The sequence below is a fragment of the Triturus cristatus genome, chromosome 9 (assembly GCF_964204655.1).
Source record: "Triturus cristatus chromosome 9, aTriCri1.1, whole genome shotgun sequence".
NCBI classification, from domain to species: Eukaryota; Metazoa; Chordata; class Amphibia; order Caudata; family Salamandridae; genus Triturus; species Triturus cristatus.
In genome coordinates this window covers 568,532,328-568,557,560 of record NC_140592.1, presented here as the reverse complement: position 1 = coordinate 568,557,560, position 25,233 = coordinate 568,532,328, and positions in this window count along the sequence as shown.

Sequence of the window (25,233 nt, the reverse complement as noted above, 5' to 3'; positions counted from 1 at the left end):
GCACATGCTACCCCCAGATTATGGGAGTGAAAGTGCAATATAAAACCTATAATATTGACTTATGTGCCAATGATAATTTATGTTTTATCTTGATCCCAAAGACACCTCTTCTGGCACTGGTTCAGGAACGTGGAAGAATCTCTCAGGTATTAGTGTTTAAGAATTATTATTTTAACTTCTCGTGACTAGGAATGCCAACTATGTCAAGACATGGAAACAAATCATGCCTGATCATGACCTAGAGGAAGCTCAGGTCCCATGGAATAAGTGGGGGTGAGATTTCCAAAGCATATGACTGAAGTATATGAGGCCAGTATGCCTCCACTTCTGTATGGTCTTTTTAAAGATTTAAATAGAATTGGGGAATGTTAGAATATAATAATTCAGTAGGATAGCTTGTATTAATCCCAGACTATTGTAAGCCATGCAGACTTTACCTTTGATATTTCCAAATGGGATGCTAAAGGGTGTCCAAGTGAATCTCTTGACGTATACATGGATGGGGAAAGGTTCATGAATGTCAAGGAAGGGATCAACAAAAACATCGGTACATGGAATCAGCAATGGAATATATCAAATCAAGATACGCTCATATACATTCAATTAAACCATTGGGCTAACGCCATGGACCAAAGAGAGCTTTAAGTGCTATAGAGGTCATATTTAAATAACATACCTCCAAGAAGAGCATCACTCGATTCTACCAGTATTTATCGGACCCCCTGGAAGTTGAAAAACCTGTATACACTAAGAAATGAAACATAAAGTAGAGAAAAGAACTGATAATTCATGAACACGCATATGGCAAAAGGCCACATCAACCTCAATATATAGTCAATATAAAGACAATGGTTATAAAATAGTGATGAGGTGGCATCTGACTAAGGTACACCTTGATGCTATGTCTGGCTCTTCTCTCACATGCTGGAGGTGTCATAGTGGAGGGTACCAATGGCCCCAAGAAATGGGGATGTGAGGATATTAAGACATATTTGAAGGATATCATTTTTCACATTAAAATGGGTATGAAATTGCAGTTAAACCCACTGATTCTAGTTCTTTGAGGTACTGGAGATCCAGCTGAATTCCCTTGAACTACGATGCCTGTTAAGCATGATACCCAGCTATTAGTGGCCAGTTTGATGTTTGTTTGATTTAGAAAAGCTTCTTTTTCCCCTCTTATCAGCATATGGTTTGCCAACATCCGTTCAATCTGTGCCATGGAAAAACTCATGGATATAATGCATGACAGGATGCAGAATTTTGAAAAGATCTTGGTGCCCTTTCGCTCCTATATAAAACATCAAGGTAGAGTAGGGCTGGGCTGTGGACAGATACTTCAAATAATACATGAATGTCAAATATGTTACTGTAGTGCTTATAATAGTTATGTGGACTCTGAACCAGGTGAGGGTTGGATTGTTCCTTATTTAATATAGCATGGGTGGTGTCTGATAAATAAGACTACAGATTCTTTATTATGTATACATTATATAATGTAGGGGAGGGTGATATATCAGTTTCGTCCATGGTGCTGAATAAGTAGAGGAGGTGAGATAAGGGATAGAAGTCTGTTAATTGCTATGTGTTAATACGTATCTATTGGTTGCTTTAGTGAATCTGCCTGCTTTGTTCTTTAACCCTATTTTTATATATATCGACAATATCGCTAACCATGAAAGTTATTTAGATTCAAGGGACCATTCCCATGCAAAAAGACCCACGATATGAGTAACTGGTCCAACAAATGTAAAAGGTGATAATGTTTAGATATGTTATACTAAAAACAACAGTACAAATATTTTTGAAAAATCATTACAATGATCTGTGGTAAAATATCTGACTTCACTGATTTCTGTAGTTCTTACTTCATTGTGCCTATTTCAGAACAAGACTAGGCTTGCTAGAACAGTGAGGCTGAAATGTGTAATGTACAACACTGAATGACAAATGGCAGTACATGTAAAATATGTGTAAGTATGGAATAATTCTAAGGCCTTAATGTGTTCTAAGTAGGAATGGTAACGAAATTGCAACACAAAGTGGTAAATCAAATACTACATTCTCAAAATCATGAATAAGTAAGGTAACTAAATATTAGGATTGATCGTGTGTTTGAAGATTTCCTAAAAGGTCATCCATATCCTAAATGGTCAGAGATTGTGCATTTGTTGGAAATACGACAGAACATCCCCCTTTCGATTATTGGCTGAGTCAATTGTATGAAAATTGTGATTCTGACAAAATTGTTTGTATTCCAAAATTTACCAATTTATGTCCCACATTCATTCTTTCAGAGATTAGAATCCAGAACAGAAAGCTTCATTTGAGATAGCAAAAACCCACTTATTTCAAGGGAAAAACTCAACAGAGAGCTAAATAGAGCTAACCTAACAGAACTAGGTTTTAAGATGCATTACTGGGCATGAAAGTTAAACCTAATTCAGGTCTCTTGATTCCTGAGAGGGGTTAGGACTTGATTAATAGGTACAAGGAGGCTTTATTCACTCCTTTTTTTAGGTCTCGCCTAGGCAGCTCATGCGCTGTCTCGTCGAGAGATGCTGTATACAGTATAGCGGGGGACTCTCTGCCCACTTTCCTCCTATCTTTTTGATTGGCCAAATCCTAAATGCTGTAAAATGATAGGTTTTCGGCAACGTAATCCCGCCTCCTGATGGCCATGTCGTCATTTTTCTCCCTCTATAGCTATCGGCCCCTTTACTTTAAAAACTCCTATGTTTCCATGCCTCCCCAGTTCCCTCCCGCAGTCCGTTACTTCTCTGCCCACCACCCCCCCACTCCCTTTCGTACCTTCTTGGACGCCTGCATTTGTATTTACAATGCAATAGGTCTCGCGTAAATACGAGTCCTATTGCATTTATAAATGCTTGTTTTGTGCTGGGATTGGCTGGGGGAGTTCGCACTCTATTTTGTCTGACCTGTCCAGAACACATGCGCATACAACGTTTTTCATGCAGAAGGAGTTACTTTAATGTTTGCAACATGGGCCAATTCACGGCGGAAGGCAGAGACAGCACAAGCAGCGAAACTAAACAGGACAAAGAGAAGCGCGGCGGGTTGAGTATGCCGCTGGAGCGAGCAGTTTAATTTAATTATGCTTGTCTCCCTGTGCCGGCTCCCACTATCACTCTGAGATCGCTGTTTTTTTTGTCTTATTTAAATGAATAAATGAACAAAGAGATTTATGAGAGTTGTTTGGGTGCTTGGGGTTGGATGGGGGCGTTGACTGAATGCAAGCCTTTGTGTCGTCCTGTGAGAAGTGTGATCTTTGGTGTCACACTTCCTGGAAAAAACAAACTCCCTGTAAATGATATCTCATTGCTAGTCAGTTTCAGTATCTCTCTTGTTTAGAACCTCTTCACAAGAGCTCAAGTATTAGAATGTCCTGGGATTTTAAGTAGCGTTTCATAAACCCTTGTTTCGGCACGCATTGGGATCGGAAGGGTGGTGTGAGTTCACCTCGTGGGACTAAATAAAGTATAAACCAATTTAGTAATGTTGAAAATTTGGGTAGCGTCCCACCATACTGGTCTGGCGCGCAGTGCCCATTTAGCTTAAAGGGCTTCCCCCCCGCCCCCCATCGTGTGTGCCAGCCCGGGCGGAGACAGCTTCCCAGGCACACACACAGCCGCACCGAGTCCTTCACAGGTCTTTAAAAGACCATTTACTTGCTAACGAGGATTTGTTGTGTTTTTACCCCTTCTTACAATCCCTGCAGCTCCACTCTGACTATTGCTGGAAGACTTAGCCCCCCCCCCCCCGAATTTTAAATTTTATTACATTTGACTCTAGTTGCGCCTCTGACACTGGTAACCTGGGATTGTAAAGGAGTATCAGTACTGCTGCAGTTCGAATCTATCATTGGCACAAACGGGTTGATGTTCCTTTTGCAGCTGTTATGTGCCATGCCATCGGTTGGTCCTTTTCAGTAATTGTTGCTGACCAGTGTTGTTTGACTTCACAGCCAAAGGGCTTGTTGCCGGTATAACTGCAGGTCGGTGTGAGTTTAATATTCCAGAGAGCTTGGCAAGTCTGCTGGCCTGTCAGGACTGTTCCCCTTAATAAAGCACACGTCCGCTTCCTCACACAAGCGGGTCGCAAATCATATGGATCATCGCTTGACGATAAAGCTCAACCGCATTAAACACCTACTACTCTTCAAATGTTAGCCTGAATTTGGACAAAGATAAACTGACGTGAAGTTTGTGAGGTGTGTTCAGAATTTCCCCACGTTTCTCATTCAGTAATGTTACTTATTCGGAAGACTCAGTGACAGGCACGCAGGGTGATAAAATTTGCTGTCAAATGTAAGAAACATAAAACAAATTACCGTAGTGTACAAGGGGCTCATAGTTGAAAATCCCTCTCTTTAGAAAGAAAATGTGTGCCTTAAGGAGCTCATGCATTCTGGAGAGAAAGAGACAATTTTTTTCCCCCTTTTTTGCCCTACATAAATCTTCATTGCAGTAATTTTCATTGTTTTCTCTTTCGTCAGTTTTATGGAGAGCTTCCAGAAAACCATGTGGATGTTACAGTTGCAAATTTAACCATTAGTGATAAGGACCAATCACACACTCCGGCCTGGAATACAGTAAATAGGATAATTGGCGGCACTCCAACTGGCCACTTCCATGTTGTCACTGATCCAAATATTGATAGAAAATAACCAGCAAAGGTCAATACCAGATTCACTTTACAATTCTCTAGATTCCAGTCCATAGAAATTGTCTTCCACGAGCACCCGCACACAATAATATTTTTTTCAAATCTTATATTTTCAGTGATATGACCACCGAAGGCCCTGATTTTATATTAAAAACACAGCTTTGGACTACACCATTTCCCGCTGAAAGGCAATATTTCTCACCATGTGTTCCAATACCTGGTGTGTCATGCAGTTTGGTGCTTTCTTTCCCTCCATGTTAGAGAACAGTAGATGTTTGAGCACCCAGGCTAATATACTGCATAGCTAAATACATATAAGGTCACAAAGGCGAGACAGATTGCATCGCAAATGCTTGTTTCCAGATGGGATCATCACAGAGTTTAACCACCCTACATAATAAATCAGGTGGAAACTAAATTGTGATTCTGCAAATACATGATGGAATTTTCTGACATTCTTGTGACTCCCTCCTATCTGTGCATTAACTCATATTGAGTCCATGGCTCCAGATTCATATTAACTCATTATTACATATGAAATGTTGTCATTAAAGATATTTTAGATTAATAAGGGAGTATAAACTCCTTCAATAACTGAACTCCAAGGTAAATCTACAACTACCTATTCTAGTATATAAGACAATGTTATGTGGTTAATAGAGCATGGAAAATACAAATGCAATTGCATTGAACCATTTGACTTTTTCTATAATAAACTGTAGAAGGGTGCTCTTTCGGATGATTAATTGCTGTCATATTGCACCATCATTGTCTTTAATAAACGGATTAAGGTTAAACTCAATACTAGCAGATGAGCACGTATTGCTGTTTGATTTAAGGACAGATCTTCCTGTAGGTACACAGGTATTAATAATGCTGTCACTACAGTATGCAAAAATGCATTATTACCAAGAATTGTGAATCTAATAATCCACCATTTAGCACAGTTCATTAATGAGATTAAATAAGTAGTTTGGAGTGAATTGGCTCTATCAATATTTTGCAAAAATCAAAGGAGATCACCCTGTGGCATAGCATGAGGGAGATACTGGATGTCTAAATGTGTGAAATAATTCAGGAACTATAATTTTTTCTTCTTTGTTTCGTCTGCACCGCACTTGTGCTGTGCTTGTGAAATCTATTGTTTATATATCTTAAAAGGGGCTTACATCCCGCCCCCTTGCTTTTCATAGGTTCCTGTGCTTGCCACTTACTTTTCCTCTGTTTCTATTGGCTGTAGCTTACTATTTCCTGTTCTTCCTTGATTGTTTCCTTCTAATCAGTATCCCAAGGCTCAAGTACTGTGTTCATCCTCTTCGTGGGTATTTTTTTTCAGTTTTCATATGCACATCTCTTGTTCTTACCTCTCTTCTTTCACCTTCTTTTTTCTTGACCAGGGCTAATTTGATTTATTCCTTTATTCAGGTGGATTTTGTTTCTTACTTAATTTTCACACTTCAGGCTTGTTGAATTTGAGTTTCAGTTATCCCACATGCTCCTTACCCAAACAGTGGTTGGCGGGTCCCCCTGGGGAACGGATAGGGTGAACTGCATGGATGCGGTCTAGTTTCTCAGTCAGGGATGACCCTTTACCCTTTTTTGGCATCCCATACAGCTTCTCAGTATGGAAGAGGTAGCCAATTGAAACGATCGCTTCTTTGAGAGAGGTAAGTGTGTTTATACTCCTCCCTAATTATTACCTGTGTAGTGTCACACGCACCACTTATCATGCTATCCTTGGTTTTTAGGTGCTTACAGTTAACTCATATTTCCATGTAGGATTGATGGCCTACTCCACAGAGATGGTCTTGATTGTTTTTGGCTATCTGGCTTACTATTTGGATGGAGGTGTGTTGAACTTCTCAGAATAATTCAGCCCTAGTGGCAATTCACACCCTTACGTATGTACATTCTTCAAAGATGGTTTTACTTTTCTAGGCGCCTGTGATTGAGATGCTCTGATTTAAGCAATTATTGCCTTTTCCCTTAAGTCATGTTAACTTAATTCTAGTGTTTGAACCCTGTTGACTGTGATTTGGCCCTGTGGAGCTTGACTATATTTTGAGAGATTAGTTTACTAGAGTTTTTTGTATGAGCAACCCCTAGTAGTGGAGGATGATTTTGAGTGTAGACCCCTCCTTCTCTTATTGTTTATTGAAGAACACAAAGGATTCTCAAATCCATATTGAAAGGATATATTTTGTTTTTGTTTTTTGATCCTTGATTTTTTTATATTAAAGATGCCCTTTGTGAAATTCAGTATCGTGATAACATCCTTGTTTGTCAGGAGACTTAAGTAGCTTTGTGCTTAAACTTCACACGTGTTTCGCCCGTAATGGTCATTGGGACCTTGGATTTCTTAAGGCTCTTAATTAATGAACTACCATTATGTATTCATTGATCGTCAGTACAGCACAAGCTGTTTTTTGTTGGCATCAGGGGCAACAATAGTCATTTGCACATTTTCATTTATAATGTCACAATTTCTCAACGGTAGTTGGAGGTTTATGTCCCGGGTCAATCCCTTTTCCAGTCATCTTCACAAAAACCCTAGTAATGAATGGTAATCTATTGTGATCGAATTTGCTTTTAGTTATAAGTAATTAAAACAACGTGCCACTCATATAGTAATATACAGTATTCACCCTCCGCTAGTGTTCTTAGAAACCATATTGATGATTGATGCCAGTCATTGTCCAGTTTCATTTGTATACAGTTCTACTTCAAGTCTTCCATGGCCTTTTATCAGGGCAGTGTTTTTAGGTCTCGCCTGACCCAGCGCATGCGCTGGTCTGGCGAGACTTTTTGAGAGGGCTCCAAAAAGTGCTAGCAGGCCAGCCTAGAGCTACAGTGCATGTGAGCGGGCGCGCGTGCTGCGCTTTACCGCGATTACTTTCACTTTCGCGGTCGCACGGCTACTTTGATGTTTGATCGCGATCACTTTCACTTTCGCGGCTGCACGGCCGCTTTGCATACCCAATAGGTTTCGCTTTTGGGACCTTATAAGTATTTAGTTATGCAACTGTTGCATAGCTAAACACTTTTAAGGTCCCAAAGGCGAGGCCTATTGGCTATGCTTGTGAAACATATTGTTATTTTAAATCTTAAAAGGGTCTTACATCCCGGCCCCTAGCTTTTTCTTTGGTTTATGTGCTTACCACGTACTTTTCCTTGTTTCTATTGAGCACTCAGACACTTATCAATCTTCATTCATGCACCAATCACCCTGTACAGTGAGCACTCACACCATTCTCCCTGCACTCATACACTTCTCCCACACCTCTTAACATAATGTTAATTCCATAGGCGAAATATAATGCATTTACCAATGATTGTTTGATTTGGTGCTTTGATCATCTAGGAGAATGGGAAATGAAGAGATGTACTGAATTACAGGGTGCCCAATGAGAAGGTTTTTAAAAAAAATTAAATCTTTATTTCTTTTCACAACATCATAAGCACCCAAGTGCACGTGCACGGGCCAATGTATGATTGTAGCTTGGTGCATGCAGCTTAAATCAACAGGTTATGTATAGACAATTGAACAACACTCTTGTCTGCAAATCGGGCATACATAGTGTAAACAGTTGTGCGTGAGAGAGCTGAATAATCAACTGTACAGAGCATAGCCTTTAGTCAAGGAGGGGGGTCACGCTCAAAACATGCATCAGCTAAGCCAATAGGTCTTGCCTATGTGATATCTATTGGCTTTAGCATTTTCTTTTTGCCATGTTGTACAGCAGCATATGGTCTGGGACTACCGAACTTCCCCCTCCCCCCCTGCGCATAAACACAATTTCTTAATGAGGGACATGAGAGGTAATTACTTTTTGGAAGGCGGGGTTCGAACAACCCCCGGCCGTATTTATTAAAATATGAAAACAAAATTAAAAATGTTGATAAACATTATTTACATACATTATACGCCGAAACATAACACGACATTTGATTTCAATCCATATGCACAGATTTCAGATGGCTAACCTTAACATATCTCTAATACATAGTTCTCCTATCCGAATCTAACATAACGATCATAATCATACATTAATTACTTTTCTGCGTATCCTATTTGGGCCTACGGCAAGGTCATTACCTGGTGTCTGATCCTTATCAATTAACCACGCCCCCCCGTAGGGTTGCGCATGCGCAGAGGGCCCGCTTACCGAGAGGGTACTTCCCCCCCGGTTACCCCCGTACGTTCCCTGAACTCCATGCCAATTTGGGGGGTCTTGCACTCTGCGCCATTTAGTGATGTCCATGCCAGTGCGGGGTGGGCAACCAGCCTAAAAGAAAGCGTGACTCCCCCCTTTCCCCGCACCCATCCAGCCAACCGGATGTACCGCCCCTGGAGTTATAGGAGAGACCCGTTTTCCCTCCCCATCCGAGAATGAGGCCGCCCCCTAAGGACCTTAAATTTGCAGCTCACTAGTCATGACCTTACCGCCTGACCAAGGAATAGCAATAAATACGACAATTGAGGACCTGTAAACGGGAAAAACGCCTAAGGAAAAACCACACCGTCAAATTCAAACACCAATCAATACATTGCAACAGGGGATGGAGGGTGGGAAAACAAAAGGTGAGCAGCCTCCTAGGGCTGCGTACTGATGCCGGGAGAGCGTGGGACAAAGAGACCGCGTCCCGCGCTCCCCGGCCTTTTATCGTGCTACTGGGGGCTGACCAGTTCCAACTGGCCTGCCCCTAGGCCCCTCCCATGACCCGGAAGCGGATTAAGCGCTTCCAGGCCATGGGGTCGCCAACATGCGCCAATCCCTGAACGCGGCGCGCCCACCGCGTCATGGTGACGTGGTGGCACGCGCCGTCGGTACACAGGCGAATGGGGGGGGAAGGGGTCGGCGCCCCGCCATATCTGATCTGCGCAAAGAAAGAAACTGCCGCTACATGTCGCCTGGCTGCCGCCACAGTGCGCCCCTCCCTATGTAAGTTGTCTAAAAACAAGAGGAATGCGCCAGACGTATCCCATCTCTCCTCCCAGGCTTGTCCCAAAAAGGTACAGTAAGACCATAACGCCCCTTCATAAGCTTTCCTGGTCCTGGGAGCTAAGCTAGCAGCCACGAGGTTCTGTAGCTGGGGGCACCAATCTGCCAAAGAACTTCGGGAAAGTGTGCTGATGTTGTCTCTGCGGATGGTAGATGTTCCCTGAAGACCTGCATCTTGAAGCGAGAGAGTGCGTCAGCAGCATTATTCCGCACCCCCGGGACATGTTTAGCCTTAAACTGTACATTCAGCTTCATACATAGCAGCACTATCTCTTTCAACAGGCGAAGGATCATTTTACACCTTGCCGCCTGTTGATTGATGGAGTCCACTACTGTCATGTTATCAGACCAAAAGGTTACAGACTGATTTTTCAGATCATGAGGCCACACCGTCAATGCAACCCAAATGGGAAACAGCTCCAAAAAACCTATGTTGGCTGTTAAACCACCCTCGAGCCACCACCCCGGCCACCGCTGGGCCACCCACTTGTTCCCGAGTATGGCACCAAATCCCACACTACCCGCTGCGTCAGTCCATAAACCCAACTCAGCAGACGTAGTGGGGGGACCAGGCCACACTACTCTGCCATTGAAGCCCTCCAGAAATGCAATCCAAATCCGCATGTCCTGGCGAACCTCAGATGACAATCGTGTGTGATGATGTTTTTCACGTAGGCCCGTCATGGCCTGTGAGATGGACCGAGAGAATGGTCGAGCCATAGGTATCACTCTTAGCGCAAAATTCAACTGACCTACCACCTGCTGCAACTGATGTAGGGTTACTTTATCCTTAGACAAACATTTTTTCAAAGCTGCCTGGAATTTCATTATCTTCTGCTCAGGTAACCTAAAACACCCTTGAACTGAATCCACCTCAATGCCTAAAAACTCAATCGAGGTTGTTGGCCCCACCGTCTTGCCCTGCGCCAGGGGGACCCCAAATTTACGCATGAGTACACAGAATTCTTCCAACGCCATGGAAAATTCCAGGGAGCCAGCCGGTCCCAGAAAGAGAAAGTCATCCAGATAATGCATTACAAAATGATGTCCTGTCACTTGTCTGAAAACCCATTCCAGAAATGAACTAAATTTTTCAAAGTAAGCACAGTAAACCGAACAACCCATTGGCATGCACCTATCCATGTAAAACTGTCCTTGAAATGAAAAACCCAACAGGTGATGATCAGAAGGATGCACCGGCAACAGTCAGAATGCAGACTCAATGTCTGATTTTGCAAGTAAGGCCCCTTGACCAGACTTGAGCGGCTGGCGGGGTCTTAGGTTTACGGTAACGTTACTACAACGAAATCGACACTAGCATTTAGTGCATTCCTACCCTGGCCACATTTTCTCCACAGCCTAATAGGGTTGTGTGTTCTTGGTATACACGGTACCACACGTTTTTAGGGTGCTGTATGTGTGGCCACCACTGACACCTCTTAGAGGTAGTGGCCACCACCAAAAAGGTGCAGGTAGCCGTATATATTGGTCCTGAAGAATTGCCATTTAATATAACCCTAGGCAAGAAACATGTTGACCTCTTTTATCCCTTTAGCACATATTACTCATACACCTAATGGTGAGAGATGTGCGGATTGTTTTTAATCAGGGTGTTGACCATACTTTATTAAAATTGTTTGAAGTGGATCACCTCCCCTGTTTTAGTACACTTACCTTTCACTTCACTTGCACCTACACCATTTATCATAATTAACTGCTCTCCCCACACACCTCACTCATCGGCGTTTGGAAATAAAGATCTCCGACAGGAAGGCCCCCTCGGGGTGCCTGATCGGGCATTGCACTGCCGGCCCGATAAGGAGCAAAGACCCGGTGATGAAGCAAGACACCCGCTTGTTGGGTGTGTGAGGGTCTTCTTTTCCAGAAGGAGTACCTTCTACTCCGTTCAATCAGATTGTTTTCACACCATCACCTTGGGACCTAGTGATTCTAACACACACTGCGCTAATATCAGGAACTGCATACCCTTTTGTTAACATTACTTTATCCTTAGACAAACATTTTTTCAAAGCTGCCTGGAATTTCATTATCTTCTGCTCAGGTAACCTAAAACACCCTTGAACTGAATCCACCTCAATGCCTAAAAACTCAATCGAGGTTGTTGGCCCCACCGTCTTGCCCTGCGCCAGGGGGACCCCAAATTTACGCATGAGTACACAGAATTCTTCCAACGCCATGGAAAATTCCAGGGAGCCAGCCGGTCCCAGAAAGAGAAAGTCATCCAGATAATGCATTACAAAATGATGTCCTGTCACTTGTCTGAAAACCCATTCCAGAAATGAACTAAATTTTTCAAAGTAAGCACAGTAAACCGAACAACCCATTGGCATGCACCTATCCATGTAAAACTGTCCTTGAAATGAAAAACCCAACAGGTGATGATCAGAAGGATGCACCGGCAACAGTCGGAATGCAGACTCAATGTCTGATTTTGCCAGTAAGGCCCCTGGTCCCAAAAACCTCAACATCTCAACCGCCTGATCAAATGAAGCATATTTCACACTGCAAAGTTCCTCATTGATGGCGTCATTCAATGACTTGCCTCTTGGAGCTGATAGTTTATGAATCAACCTGAACTCCCCTTCTTCTTTTTTCGGTACCACCCCTAGGGGGGGAACAGACAAAGTGTGGCACAGGTGCAACATCAAACGGACCCGCTATTTTCCCCAGGCCCAATTCCTTCTTAATTTTTTGCACCACAACCCCTGAGTTGGCTCTGACAGACAACTGATTTTTGCACTCTGATGTCCCTTTGTAATCCCCAACTGGAATCCTGAAACCATATAAAAAACCTTCCTGCAGCATTCTAGCTGTAGGATGATCTGGATACCTATTTAACCAGGGATTCATTGCAAAGACATCAATGGGTGAATGCGTTACCTTTTCCCCTTTCTCCTCAGTCCTGTTTCTTCCCCCCTCTAGTCCCTGATACGGCATTCCCTTTTTTAAGGCATTTTGATTCTGGGTGAGAGGGGTGATTACATATGGCACATGCGTGACTGAATTTGCAAGTGTCCTGAGCCCTGGTACATGACTTCCTTTTAAAATCCCAGCATACTCCCTTTCGCCTGCCCCCTTTACCTGTACCCGGTGCCGCGCCCCCGGCGTGTCCTGGCCGAAAGGGCTGCTGTGGCGGCGGAATGTGTGACTTGCCCCAATTCTGTCCAGTACTGCCCGGCTGTCCAGGGCCAAACTGGTCAAACCAAGAAATAGAATCAAGCCGGTCCCATGTGAGTGAAGGGTCGAACTCTTTTGCCTTCCTGAAGTTCATATCATATTCCTTCCATCCCACACCACCATATTTATCATGTGTCATTGCCACCCTGCTCTGATAACATACCATTTCTGCTTGCATATTAGGTGTACGTTCCGCCACTATGGCCATAAACACTGAAAATGCCCTTATCCAGTTTGTCAGTGTCTCCTCTACCCTGAATCTTGACATTTCCGCCCGCCACTCACTGGGAAGCATCCAATCCTTCTGCCTCTTAGCATATTCCATTTCCCTGTTGTCTACCAGCAAAGAAAACATGTTTACATACGCCCCAGACCAAATCAATTCCTTAACATCTCGTGCAACATTTCGCGCCAAATATTCCTTCCTGGAAGGTAACACCCCCGCGCCCAACAATGGCAAAGCCAGCTCCTTACCCACTGACTCCACCGTCTTGCCTTTTCCGCTGTCGCTTTCTTGGAGCCCTGGCTGTGATAGCGGGGCCTTATCCGCGCCCAGGCTCTGTTCCCCGCTCGGGGCCGCCATGATCTTTGCCACCATTTTCTGCGCTTCTGCCAAAGGATCGGCGCCCACCGACAAAGGCAGCATGCCCCCCTTTCCGCTGCTATTTGAGTAGCTAATTCCAGGGGCACCTGTCCACCCCCTGCTGGTGATAATACAGGTGCCAGGGCCACAGGGTTCACTACCGGAACATTGATGCATGATGGGGGCAAAACCGGTATGTTGCTTGGCACTACCAGTTCAGCCGCTGGAGGCACCGGGACTGGTGCAGATACCGGCACGGCTGACCCTGGGACGTTGGGCACTACATCAGGAGTCCCTTTTGGGACCACGGACACTACTGGGAGCCCAGAAGGACCACCCCCCCAGGTGTCTCTAAAGGGTGCTAAATTTTGGGGTCTGGATTCTTCCCCTTCTTGTGTCTAACCCGCTTGGGGAGAGCCTCCAATTCCCCCCTCGGTTTTGGTGGTACTATTGTTCGCTTGGGCCTGCCAGACGGCCCGCCCTGGTCCTCCACTTTCTGCCTGAGCTCCGCTAGGCTATGTCCCATCTGCTCCACCTTGCCCCATCTCCTATCCATAGTCGCCATCCTATGCATCATTGCCTCAAGCATATGCTCCATGCGAGAACGCTTCGCTCCCCGATTACCTGCCATGCTACGGTACGACCCTCACACCTAACCCTCAATATCCCTGCCCACACACTCGTACTTACTCTTTACCTGGAGGAAAAAACAAGTAAGACAGGCTTTAGCGATAATTAAAATTACAGTCTACTATACACAGTATATGAACCCTCTAATAATCATACATGCGGGCCTTTTACCTTGAAAAAACCTGGAAAAATTGTGATAATAAACAGCAAAGTCGTAGACTTGTTCGTCCACAAACACCCCTGTGTGCCCCTCCGAGCACCAGGCTCACGTTTTACTTTCAATTGCACCCCCGAGCAATATGCTAGTACAGCCTGACTATCAAATACTACTCGAGAAAACTCTGCGCAAAATATTATCCTGAACAGAATCAATGGATAGAGAACCTGTAGCCCTGAAATCGAAGATCTCAAATTTTTAACCTTAAATAAACCACCGATTTAAAATTTGCCCTCTCTGGTCACTTGAACAGCATTTGCAGGACATGAACCCTTGTCTTGGAAGAATCTGTGACACCAGAGGCACCAGACCTACCATTAAGCTACAGCTCCTTGCTTCAATCGCATTAATATTAATTACAACAAGCTAACTGCACAGCAGCAATAGGACTTGAACCCGTAACCTTGAGAATAAGAGTCTCAGACTTTAATCATTTCCCCACAGACCAACAACATGCAGGATTCTCTCCCTCCTGCTGCACCCGAGCCCCTGCCCCTCCCGCAATTACCTTCGAGGCGCGTGCGCGCGCCTACAAACCACAGCCCACACCGAACAACTCGGGATCCCACGTGGTCCGGTCCGCTCTAGTGCTCCGTACCGCCCCTGCTCGATCAGCCACCTCGTGTAAAAATGAAGACGCCCTCGCCCTCCGCCTGACGCCGACGCCCGCAAAACAAGCCTCGACACACGCCTCCTCACACCGCGCTCCTCGCCGCCGTCCGCTCCTTTTTCCTGTAAAAAATAAAAAAAAAAGGCCTCCTAGGGCTGCGTACTGATGCTGGGAGAGCGCGGGACAAAGAGACCGCGTCCCGCGCTACCCGGCCTTTTATCGTGCCTCTGGGGGCTGACCAGTTCCAACTGGCCTGCCCCAAGGCCCCTCCCATGACCCGGAAGCGGATTAAGCGCTTCCAGGCCATGGGGTCGCCAACATGCGCCAATCCCTGAACGCGGCGCCCGAGCTGCTGTGCCACAATGCTACTTCAGCCACTACGCCGCAAGGTCCACTTTGCCAAAAGCTGCTTTGCCACGAGCTCCATTTCACAGTGAAGTGTTCACCGCAAACTCTTATTGATGTTTTGATGCGCATCAAAGTACTGGCACTAAACATTGGCACCCATCTTAATAGGTGCAGTGTTATGCAATACGCAGGTGGCCATTTTAGTTTGGTCTATTTGTTTTGAGAATCGCATTTGGCAATGTGTCTTTAGCTGCACATATTAGTGTGCTATCAACTGAGGACATACTATAGGAGATCTTGAAGAACAGGTACAAAATTAGTCTTATATTTACAGTTTGAAAAGTATTTTGGGAGTATCCTTCTTGACTATTACCTTGTGGTAATTCCGTTGCACATTCATTTGCTATTTTGTGGGAAATGTTAAACCGCATGGCAAATTTTCAAAGCAGTACTCCACCACCGCCTTTTTTGTCACATCCTGGCAAGCCTCAGATTAAATGGTCACTAGTGTTGAAACGTTTTTAGAACCACCTGGTAGTGTCATGTCATTTAGGATAGTCCCATTATGTTGTACATGCCAATTACATATAATTTGTCCCATCCACACGACATAACGGTCTTACACTTTTACCTAGTAGCTTACTTCTGTCTTTTCGACACCAGGCTCTTGGTACCCTATCTTATTCCCTGTATTTGACGCCACAAACATGTCCTCACGCACGCCAGATTTATTCTCCATTAGGGTCACCACTTTTTTTCATCCATGGCCAACAGTCAGCTGTGCATGATCATGTTCGTTTAAAAAAGGATTATCAGAGGATTAGTGAATGTTTTCAAAACATATCAATTCTAGAAGAAACCCTGGAGTGACCACTTTAGTATAAAAGACCCTCACTCCCCCTTTCAGAAAGAGAGGAGAATTCCTTTCAGGCTGAACTGTGACTCTGCAGGCTGATCTATTCAGAGACCTGACATCCCTTCCTGGGTGCCATCCTCGACGCAGAGACGGGGTCCTTCATTCAGAACCATCAGGTGAGGGGTTAGTACTTCCCAGGTGGATGTTTGGCTCCATTAGTATAGATACTAGCACTTACATACACATGCTTCACCTACATATCGAGGCTCTGTACATTTAGATAGGCTACGCATTGTAGGAGTACGCCAATGCTATTGTTTCATATAATCTGCTTTTATTCATCTTGTTTTTTTTAAAGAAACAGTGGTCCTTAGAACGAAGGAGATGCTGAAAGCATAAATATAGTCCAGAATCGATACTATATTAGGGGGATGTCCAGCCGGACAAACCCTTTTAATTCTTCAATGCAATATTCACAAATACAAAAACATACTTTTTGTGGGACACAATCCTGTATCCTTCAGGGAGAACTGACATCACATAAATTACATACAAGTGAACAAAGAAGGCATTTCAGGCAAGAAGGGCAGAGCTTATGTACATTATCCAATGTTAGAAGCTTTTTTTACAACAACAAATGCACTTTTTTACACAATGGATTAATGTGCATGTTGTCTGCTTAGGTCGACGACGTTTCGATCCTGTTGTGAAATACTAGGATCATCATCTGGACAAGATAATTTGCTGGCCTGAGTATGAGAAATTGCCTGTGAAAGTAAAGAGAAAGGGTTGATTAAAGGGAAGAATTAAGGACTTAAGTAGGCATGCTGAAAGGTGAGCATGCGGATAGACGGAGAAAAGGATCTCAATAGTTACCGAAGTGAGTGCTTCCTTGCTCGAAGAATGAAGGTGCTACACCCGACAAAGGGTGAGCAAGTACTCTATTAGGAGAGTGTGCGGTGGCCGGGAGTAAAATTATATGGCTGATGAATCATCGACTGCATGCTTGTGCATAACTCCGGATGGTGGTTTAATCTAATGGTGGAGCGAAAACTACAGTGCAACGGTTAGGTGACAATGCACTAGGTGGGAAAGAACCACAAGGGGATTATTAGACAATGCGGGGAGCCTAAACAGAGGGAGTAGCGAACTGAGACTTTTGTACTTGTAACCGCTCCTTTCAATTTATTTGAATATATAAGCGGTCCCTCCACTACTTGTTTCAAAATAATTTAAATAATTCTGTTATATTGCACTCTATCGTTGTTCAGTTTACACAAATTGTCATCTTGCACTGTTCGCGGTTTCTTTTTTCCCCCCTTTCAATTTCCACTGTCCATGACGCTTTTCTCTCTTATTATCGAGTCTTTTCTCTTTTTCCTTGGTGCCCACTCCAAGATGGCGCTACAGCTCCACGCGCCTTCCCACTGCGCAATCCCCTGTGTTAAAACCCCGGCACACCCTTGCCTCCCTGTCATTCGGAATCCCTAATTTGAAGGACCTAGGCAGTATCAAGGTAAGCGCCACCCCCACCAGACTCAGTTCGCTACCCCCTCTGTTTAGGCTCCCCACATTGTCTAATAATCCCCTTGTGGTTCTTTCCCACCTAGTGCATTGTCACCCTGCCTCTCTCCGTTGAATAATTACTTCTCGGACCTGAATCCCCGCCCTGTCGCCGTACAGGTAACAATCACTTCACTCATCCCTTCATCTGCCCTCCCCTTAGAATTCCCTACTCAGTCTAAATCCTCTTTTGTTTTCTATCCCCTAGGTTCATATAAGCATTCCCCGAGCGGTATACTTCTCATCACGATCGCACCTTAACTTTTCCTTCCGGACCAAAAGTCCAACTGAATTAATTGGGTAAGCGCGTAACTGTATAGAGTCCTCTGATCACTAGCCCTCACAGGCACGCCGCATGTCTACCTTTCCCGTCCTTCCCCCTGGCTAAGCAAATTGTTCGGATGTTTTACACCGACTCCACATCGTAACCACTTTTCGCCGTGCTCGGCATTTTCGGCACCATCACCTTGTACTATTCAGTAACTGGATCTTGTGCATGTTTCTAGCCGTACTCGTGGTCACTCCAGGCAATTGCCGTGTTTGATTGTTCTCCCTGAACGTAGCACCAACGTTATTGTACGCTGCTCCGCCACACTTTCCTCTGCACGCAATCATTCACCCTATCAGTAGAATCCACCACTACCCCCACCTATGTACAAGCTTGTAGCCGATTGCCGCACGTTGCATCGCCACCTAACCGTTGCACGGTAGTTTTCGCTCCACCATTAGATTAAACCACCATCCGGAGTTATGCACAAGCATGCAGTCGATGATTCATCAGCCATATAATTTTACTCCCGGCCACCGCACACTCTCCTAATAGAGTACTTGCTCACCCTTTGTCGGGTGTAGCACCTTCATTCTTCGAGCAAGGAAGCACTCACTTCGGTAACTATTGAGATCCTTTTCTCCGTCTATCCGCATGCTCACCTTTCAGCATGCCTACTTAAGTCCTTAATTCTTCCCTTTCTCTATATCAACCCTTTCTCTTTACTTTCACAGGCAATTTCTCATACTCAGGCCAGCAAATTATCTTGTCCAGATGATGATCCTAGTATTTCACAACAGGATCGAAACGTCGTCGACCTAAGCAGACAACATGCACATTAATCCATTGTGTAAAAAAGTGCATTTGTTGTTGTAAAAAAAGTTTCTAACATTGGATAATGTACATAAGCTCTGCCCTTCTAGGCTGAAATGCCTTCTTTGTTCACTTGTATGTAATTTATGTGATGTCAGTTCTCCCTGAAGGATACAGGATTGTGTCCCACAAAAAGTATGTTTTTGTATTTGTGAATATTGCATTGAAGAATTAAAAGGGTTTGTCCGGCTGGACATCCCCCTAATATAGTATCGATTCTGGACTATATTTATGCTTTCAGCATCTCCTTCGTTCTAAGGACCACTGTTTCTTAAAAAATACTACTACCCAAGGTCCTTGATTACCTCGTTTGGGTTCCCTTGTTTCTTCAAATATATTTATTCATCTTGTTAGCACTATGGTAGGAATGTATCTGCTATTTATGATGTTGGTGCTGGCGATCACATTTGTCTGCTCCTGTCTTTTGATAGTCACAGTGAATATTTTTCATACTAGACTGACGCTTGATCAATGAATAATTATTATTGAAACCGTTCAAATCGTCCTTTTATGTGTATTCTGAGAAAAGTAAGCACAAGTGACTGAGCGAAAGATACCGTATTGTTTTCCACGATACCTGAGGAACCAGGGTTGTCATGTTCAGTTGTTGCCAGAAACTACATACACCACTGTAGAATAAAGGGGGGTGGTAGTGGCACTGTAGATCTAGCTGGTCTAATGGCTGACTCATCCTGTGGGGATGTCCAAAGTCTGTCTGCACACCAATCCCTTAGTTTAGGTCATCCAAAACGTGCAGGTCCTGGGGGTCCTAGGAACTACACAACAGTAGCTATAGATGCCACAGAGTATAGGTCTGCACGTAAATTTGCATTATCATTTGCCAGTCTAGGTCTGGCTGCTCTGTAGGTCTTTGACAATCTGCTCATAGTACCTGCTCCAGAAGGTCGTTCTGAAGATGTGAATTGGAATGTTTAGAGAGAGAAAATCGGAAGATTGCGTCAACAATCTTCAGATCAACGAAGCATTATGCTTGAGAGACACAACTTCTTCAAACATAACAACATGCAAAGGAAAGTGTAGACGAATATGTGTCAGTGTTGAGAGTGTTAGCGTCAACATGTGAATCTGGTGCAAACCTGTATATTTATGTTCCACACCAGTTTGTGTTTAACTGCCAGTCAGAGGTCATTGATTCGAATAAAGGAATTGAAAGATCCATGATTTTCTAAAAGGTTTTAAAAGCAGAAGGTACTTTAAATTCTTTGTCTATTTCTGATTCTGAACAGTACTTGGATCCTGTATGTTTAGTTAATACGCATGGAAAAAGTTGTAAAATCCCCAATAAGAAACCTGCTTACGTTCACTACTTTTGTGGATTCAAAACTCATCTTAGTAACCACCCAGGATGTCCGGCAATTGGGAAACGTTGTTTGTTGTGTAAAATGAAATAAGGCTGTTTTCAGGTTGTGTGTAATCAGTAGTATAGATGTAGTGAAGGACCTATGCTTAGAAAACCTCAGTAATGTTGTTCTTACAATTGAATGCAATTCTATATTAAGTACTGCTTCTGTGAAAGGGCTGCTTTGTCAAGCTGTGATTAATAATTTTTCTTTGCAGGTTCTCCAATCACTTTTCGACGAGATACCACTTTTTAGTAAAAATTGGGGGGTGGGGGGCAAGGTGTCTGTATTGCCACCAGGTGTGAATCTGAAGGCCTTTGGATAATAAGGACATTGATATGTTAGGGTACTTCACATCTAAGCTAAAATGTTTAGGTAGAGAAACCTTCACCAAAATGTATGTTGCAATTAAGGGGAAGCATATAATTAGATGGCAGGGTTTGGCAAAATAGGTTTATACCTCAAACCAGGGTCGGGAAATCATGTAGTTGGCAGTGATATGCCCATAGCAAATGTTAGTAAAACCTGTGTATAGCTGAAAGTATTTTATATGATTTCAATGACATATTCCATGAGCAAGTGGGTGTTGTCAAGTGTTTGGAACATCACATCAGGCTCAAACCTCAAGCACAACCTGTGGTTCACAAAGTATGTCCTGTTCCCCATGGCATCAAAGAGGAACTCAAGCAGGTTCTTAAGGGACTGCATTCTCGAACCGAGGGATTTACCACAGTGGGTCTCTCTAGGAGTTGTGGCATGGAAAAAGTCTGGACAGATTAGGTTATGTGCCAAATTACTCACCCTCAATAACAAACATACTGGTTGATTGCCATCCTCTCCTAAAATTCACAATTTAATAGCTAACTTGGGGGGCAAAGTGGTTTTCAAATATTGACTTACGTTCAGCTTACCAACGGGTCACTTTGACCCCCGAAGCACACGAAATTACAACATTTGTAACACCATTTGGTGTTTACAAATATCTCAGATTACCGTTTGGGCTGTTATGAGCAGCTAGCATTTCCCAAAAGTTAATAGATAATTTGTTTAGAGAGCTAAAAGGGCTGCAGGCATATAAAGATGTTATCTTGTTTTTTGCAGAGTGTATGGAGCCTCCCAATCAAATTTTAAGGAAAATGTTGACAATGCTGACACAGAGGTATGTCTATTTGGCGTGACAAGTATAAGGTTCAGTTCCCTGAACTTGCCAATCTTTAGTCCCTCAGACAGATTTTGTGTTGATAGTGTCTTTCCAAAAGTCGAAACCATGTACAGACAGCTGGCCAATAAAAGAACCAGAGTATATCAATTTAGTGTTAGTGAGCATATTTTTCTTTGTAGGTGTAGGTGCAAGCTTATAGTAATAAGAGGTCAGGTCTGAAATGTTAAACCCAGAAAAAGAAGCAAACATTTGTGCAAATTTGGTTAACTACATTTCAGTGGTGTTGGGCAATGTTCCCATTGATAATAAGGGAAAGCATTACGTGGGATACTTGCTTTGTGCAAACAATGGTGACCGTAGTGTTGGTAACAAGACATAGTGTCAAAAGTTGATGTACTATCATACAAGTCATCATTTGAACACGCAGCAGATTGTTCTAAATCAGATAGCATAGTATTCACAGTTTCAATATCCCAATCATCAGAGAGAGTACTCGAGGTAATGATATCAGTAAGAGAAATTTTAAACAAGTGTGCTATTCTTAACAGTTCAGTAGGACTATATACATCATAGGAAACGATGTACCAAACTATTCCTTCAGGAATTGGAACTGCTGTAATGTTCACTAAGGACAGGTCTCTATGTTCACAGTGTGATGATGCATGTGGTTTCAGGACCGAGTTCACATGTTGTACTGCAGAGCATTCTGGGAGGTCATGTGAATTCAGGAGCAAGAAAAAGACAGTCACTATACCAATCCAAAGGACTAGGAACAGTAGACCAGTAGCAATCCAGAGCTGTGGCCAGGGATAAACAAAGTAAGTATTTTTGAGCCGAAGGTATAAATCACAAATTTGTTGTTTTTGGGAAACAGGAGGTGGCGGTAAGTCTGGTTCACTTGAATCCACTGAGAAATTGTCAAAATCGATGAATTAGCCAGACGCAGTTCGATCTATCTTTGGTAGCTCAGCAGGTTTTGTGGAACTGGCAGATGCCTCTGTTTGAGACATATTCACATAGATGTCGGTGTTAGGCTGAATTGAGATATGTGTTTCATTTTTAGGTTCATGTTGTTCTATTTCAACAGGTACAAGTTGCATTCTATTGTTGGTAACTCCTTCACTTCACGAAGTGGAGTCCTCAAAAGTTATTAATGTTTCCATCTGAACTTCCTGTATCATAGCGAGAGGAGATCTGTTGCTATCCAGGAGTCAACGTGGCCTACTACAGAGTATCGCCCACATAGTGTGGTTTGATCAGATCATTTGAGACAAATCTCTTTTCTTTGCAGCCGGCAAGGGACGGAAAAAGTACTGTTCTTGTTCCTACGATAGCTAGGACAGGTACAGGCCCTCTGTAAAATGGTCCACAATCTTTACTATGATCAGGTCCCCAATCTTCAGGACCCAGGCAGGTTTTGCTGGAACAGCTTTCACTTCTCCAGTAGTGTTGCATTTTATTTGGATTTTGCTTTGTAATGCCCGGAATACTTTTAGTTCCTGTAAAACAATCAAACGATCATTGATGTCAAATGATTTCTCATCTGCCACTGTGCTGCCACAGTCGAGGTCTGGTACCCACATTCTCATCCCAAACAGGACTTCATATGGAGTACAAGCCCCCAGGGAACTTCTTGGTATGTTGTTTAGTGCCCTCACAACAGCTTTAAATATGTTCAACACAATCAATGATCGAATTCAATTTACTTTTGACATTCAACTAACCAGCATACCATACTTAGACGTACAGATCAACAGAGTCGATGAAAGACTAGAAACCACTGTATATAGGAAGCCTACTGACAGAAACAACATGCTGCATTATCAATGTTTTCATCAAAACTCTCTTAAAAATGATTTACCGTACTCACAACTTCTCAGAAAATAAAGAATTGTATCTGATCCCAAGGATTTGAAAATACTAACAGACAACATGTTAAATAGATTTCACCAACGTGGCTATCCTCCCAACATTCTGGAGCAAGCCAGAGCGAGAAGCACAGTTAAGTCTAGAACAGAACTGATGATACAAACCAAAAAGAAGGAACAAACATGCATGGTAGTAGTTTCTAAGCATTCCACCATGAGCAAACGCTTCAAAAAATTCATTAACAACCACTGATCTTTGGAACCAGATTTCAAGGGCATTTTCGGTGAAAATCCCATTTTTGCATTCAACAGAGGCAAGAACATTAAAGAATTGATTACACAGCCAGCTAAAATTCTAACTACATCAAAACATACAGGATCTTCACCCTGCTACAACTGCAGCAACTGCAACAACATGATCAAAGGTGCTACTATAACTCAACCCATGAAAGGAACCACCATTTGACTGCATGTGACTGCCAATTGTGACACCACCAATGTCATGTACCTTTTGAAAGGCCCTTGTGGCCTTGTTTATATAGGCAAAACTGAAAGAAAAATCAAAACTCGCATACATGGACATAAAAGTAGCACACGTACCAAAAATGTAAAATCGGTAGTGGCTGCTCATTTCGTGGAAAACAACCACAACATAAGCCAGTTGAAGTTCACTATCTTGGAAGTCATAGAAAAACTGGAGGGCAGAGACAATAACAACCGTCTTCTGCACAGAAAGAACTATTGGAGTACATTTTTGGACTCCATGAAACCACGTGGTCTTAATGACCTAATGGAATTCGCATGTTACTTGTGAAAATTTTACTGTTGATGCATTGTTGTTTTTCATATAGATTTCGTCCATCAATAGTTCAGGCACATTTATTTTATTTTGTACATGCTATGGGGTGCTTATAGCCTCTCCCCTGTTGGAATTCACTGTCGTTTTTTCTCGCAGATTGCATTTCTCTTCCTTGCTTCCTGTTTCACAGGTACATACCATCTTTTCGCTTCCCTGTCCTCTTCTTTCAACCACTTATATTACCCTTTCCGTACAGCATGCTGATGTCGTACACACAAACTATTCTCACTTATCTTTTCTCATGCATCCTCTCTACAACATATTTACACTTCGGTAAACTCACATATGAACGCTTCATTACAGCATAATATTTAACTTGCTTCAGCAGGGGGATTCAACCTATGTCCATGTTGCTGTTGTTACGCAGCACGGAGCCAAGTTTGGATCATTGTAGATTGTTCTCGCCATTTACATGGGGTACTGCATAATATTTTAATCCATAATAACGTTGTATCTAATGTGAACTCAAGGCGTAGACACACCTGCTCCAGTGTGCTTTGTAGAATATGAGAGGGGGGCCCCAGGACCGGCTCCTGCAGTGTTCCGTGGTGCCTACCCCCGGGACACTGTAGTTTGCTATGGCAGGGCGGGAACCTCACGGCTCCAGCCCTGCCATAGCAAACTTGGTTTGCATTTTGAAAGAGAGAGCAGGGAAACCTGCTCTCTCTTCCAAAATGCAAACCAAATTGCTTTTCCACACGGGGAGCTGCATCTTAGCAGCTCCCCATGTGGAAAAGCAATTCCGGCTCCCGCAGGAGGCGGGGAGCTGGCTGGGACCGTGGGGGGATTGGGGACCCCCCCACAGTCCCCAACGAGAGGCCAGGCCCCGGGGGATGGTGTCCCCGGGGCCATAAGTGGCCCGGGAGGGGGGCCACGCAGCCCCCTCCCCGAAATAAAATAAAATAAATAAATAAATAAAAAGGTCGGCCCCGGGGGATGGGGTCCCCATGGCCATAAGTGGACTGGGGAGGGGGGCAACGCAGCCCCCCTCCAAAATATAAAAAAAAAAATAAAGGCCATGCCCCAGAGGATGGTGTCCCCGGGGCCGATTAAGGCCTTGGGAGGGGGGCCACATGGCCCCCTTCCAAATTATTTTTGTAAAAAAAAAAAAAAGGGCTCATGCCCTGGGGAATGGGGTACCCAGGGCC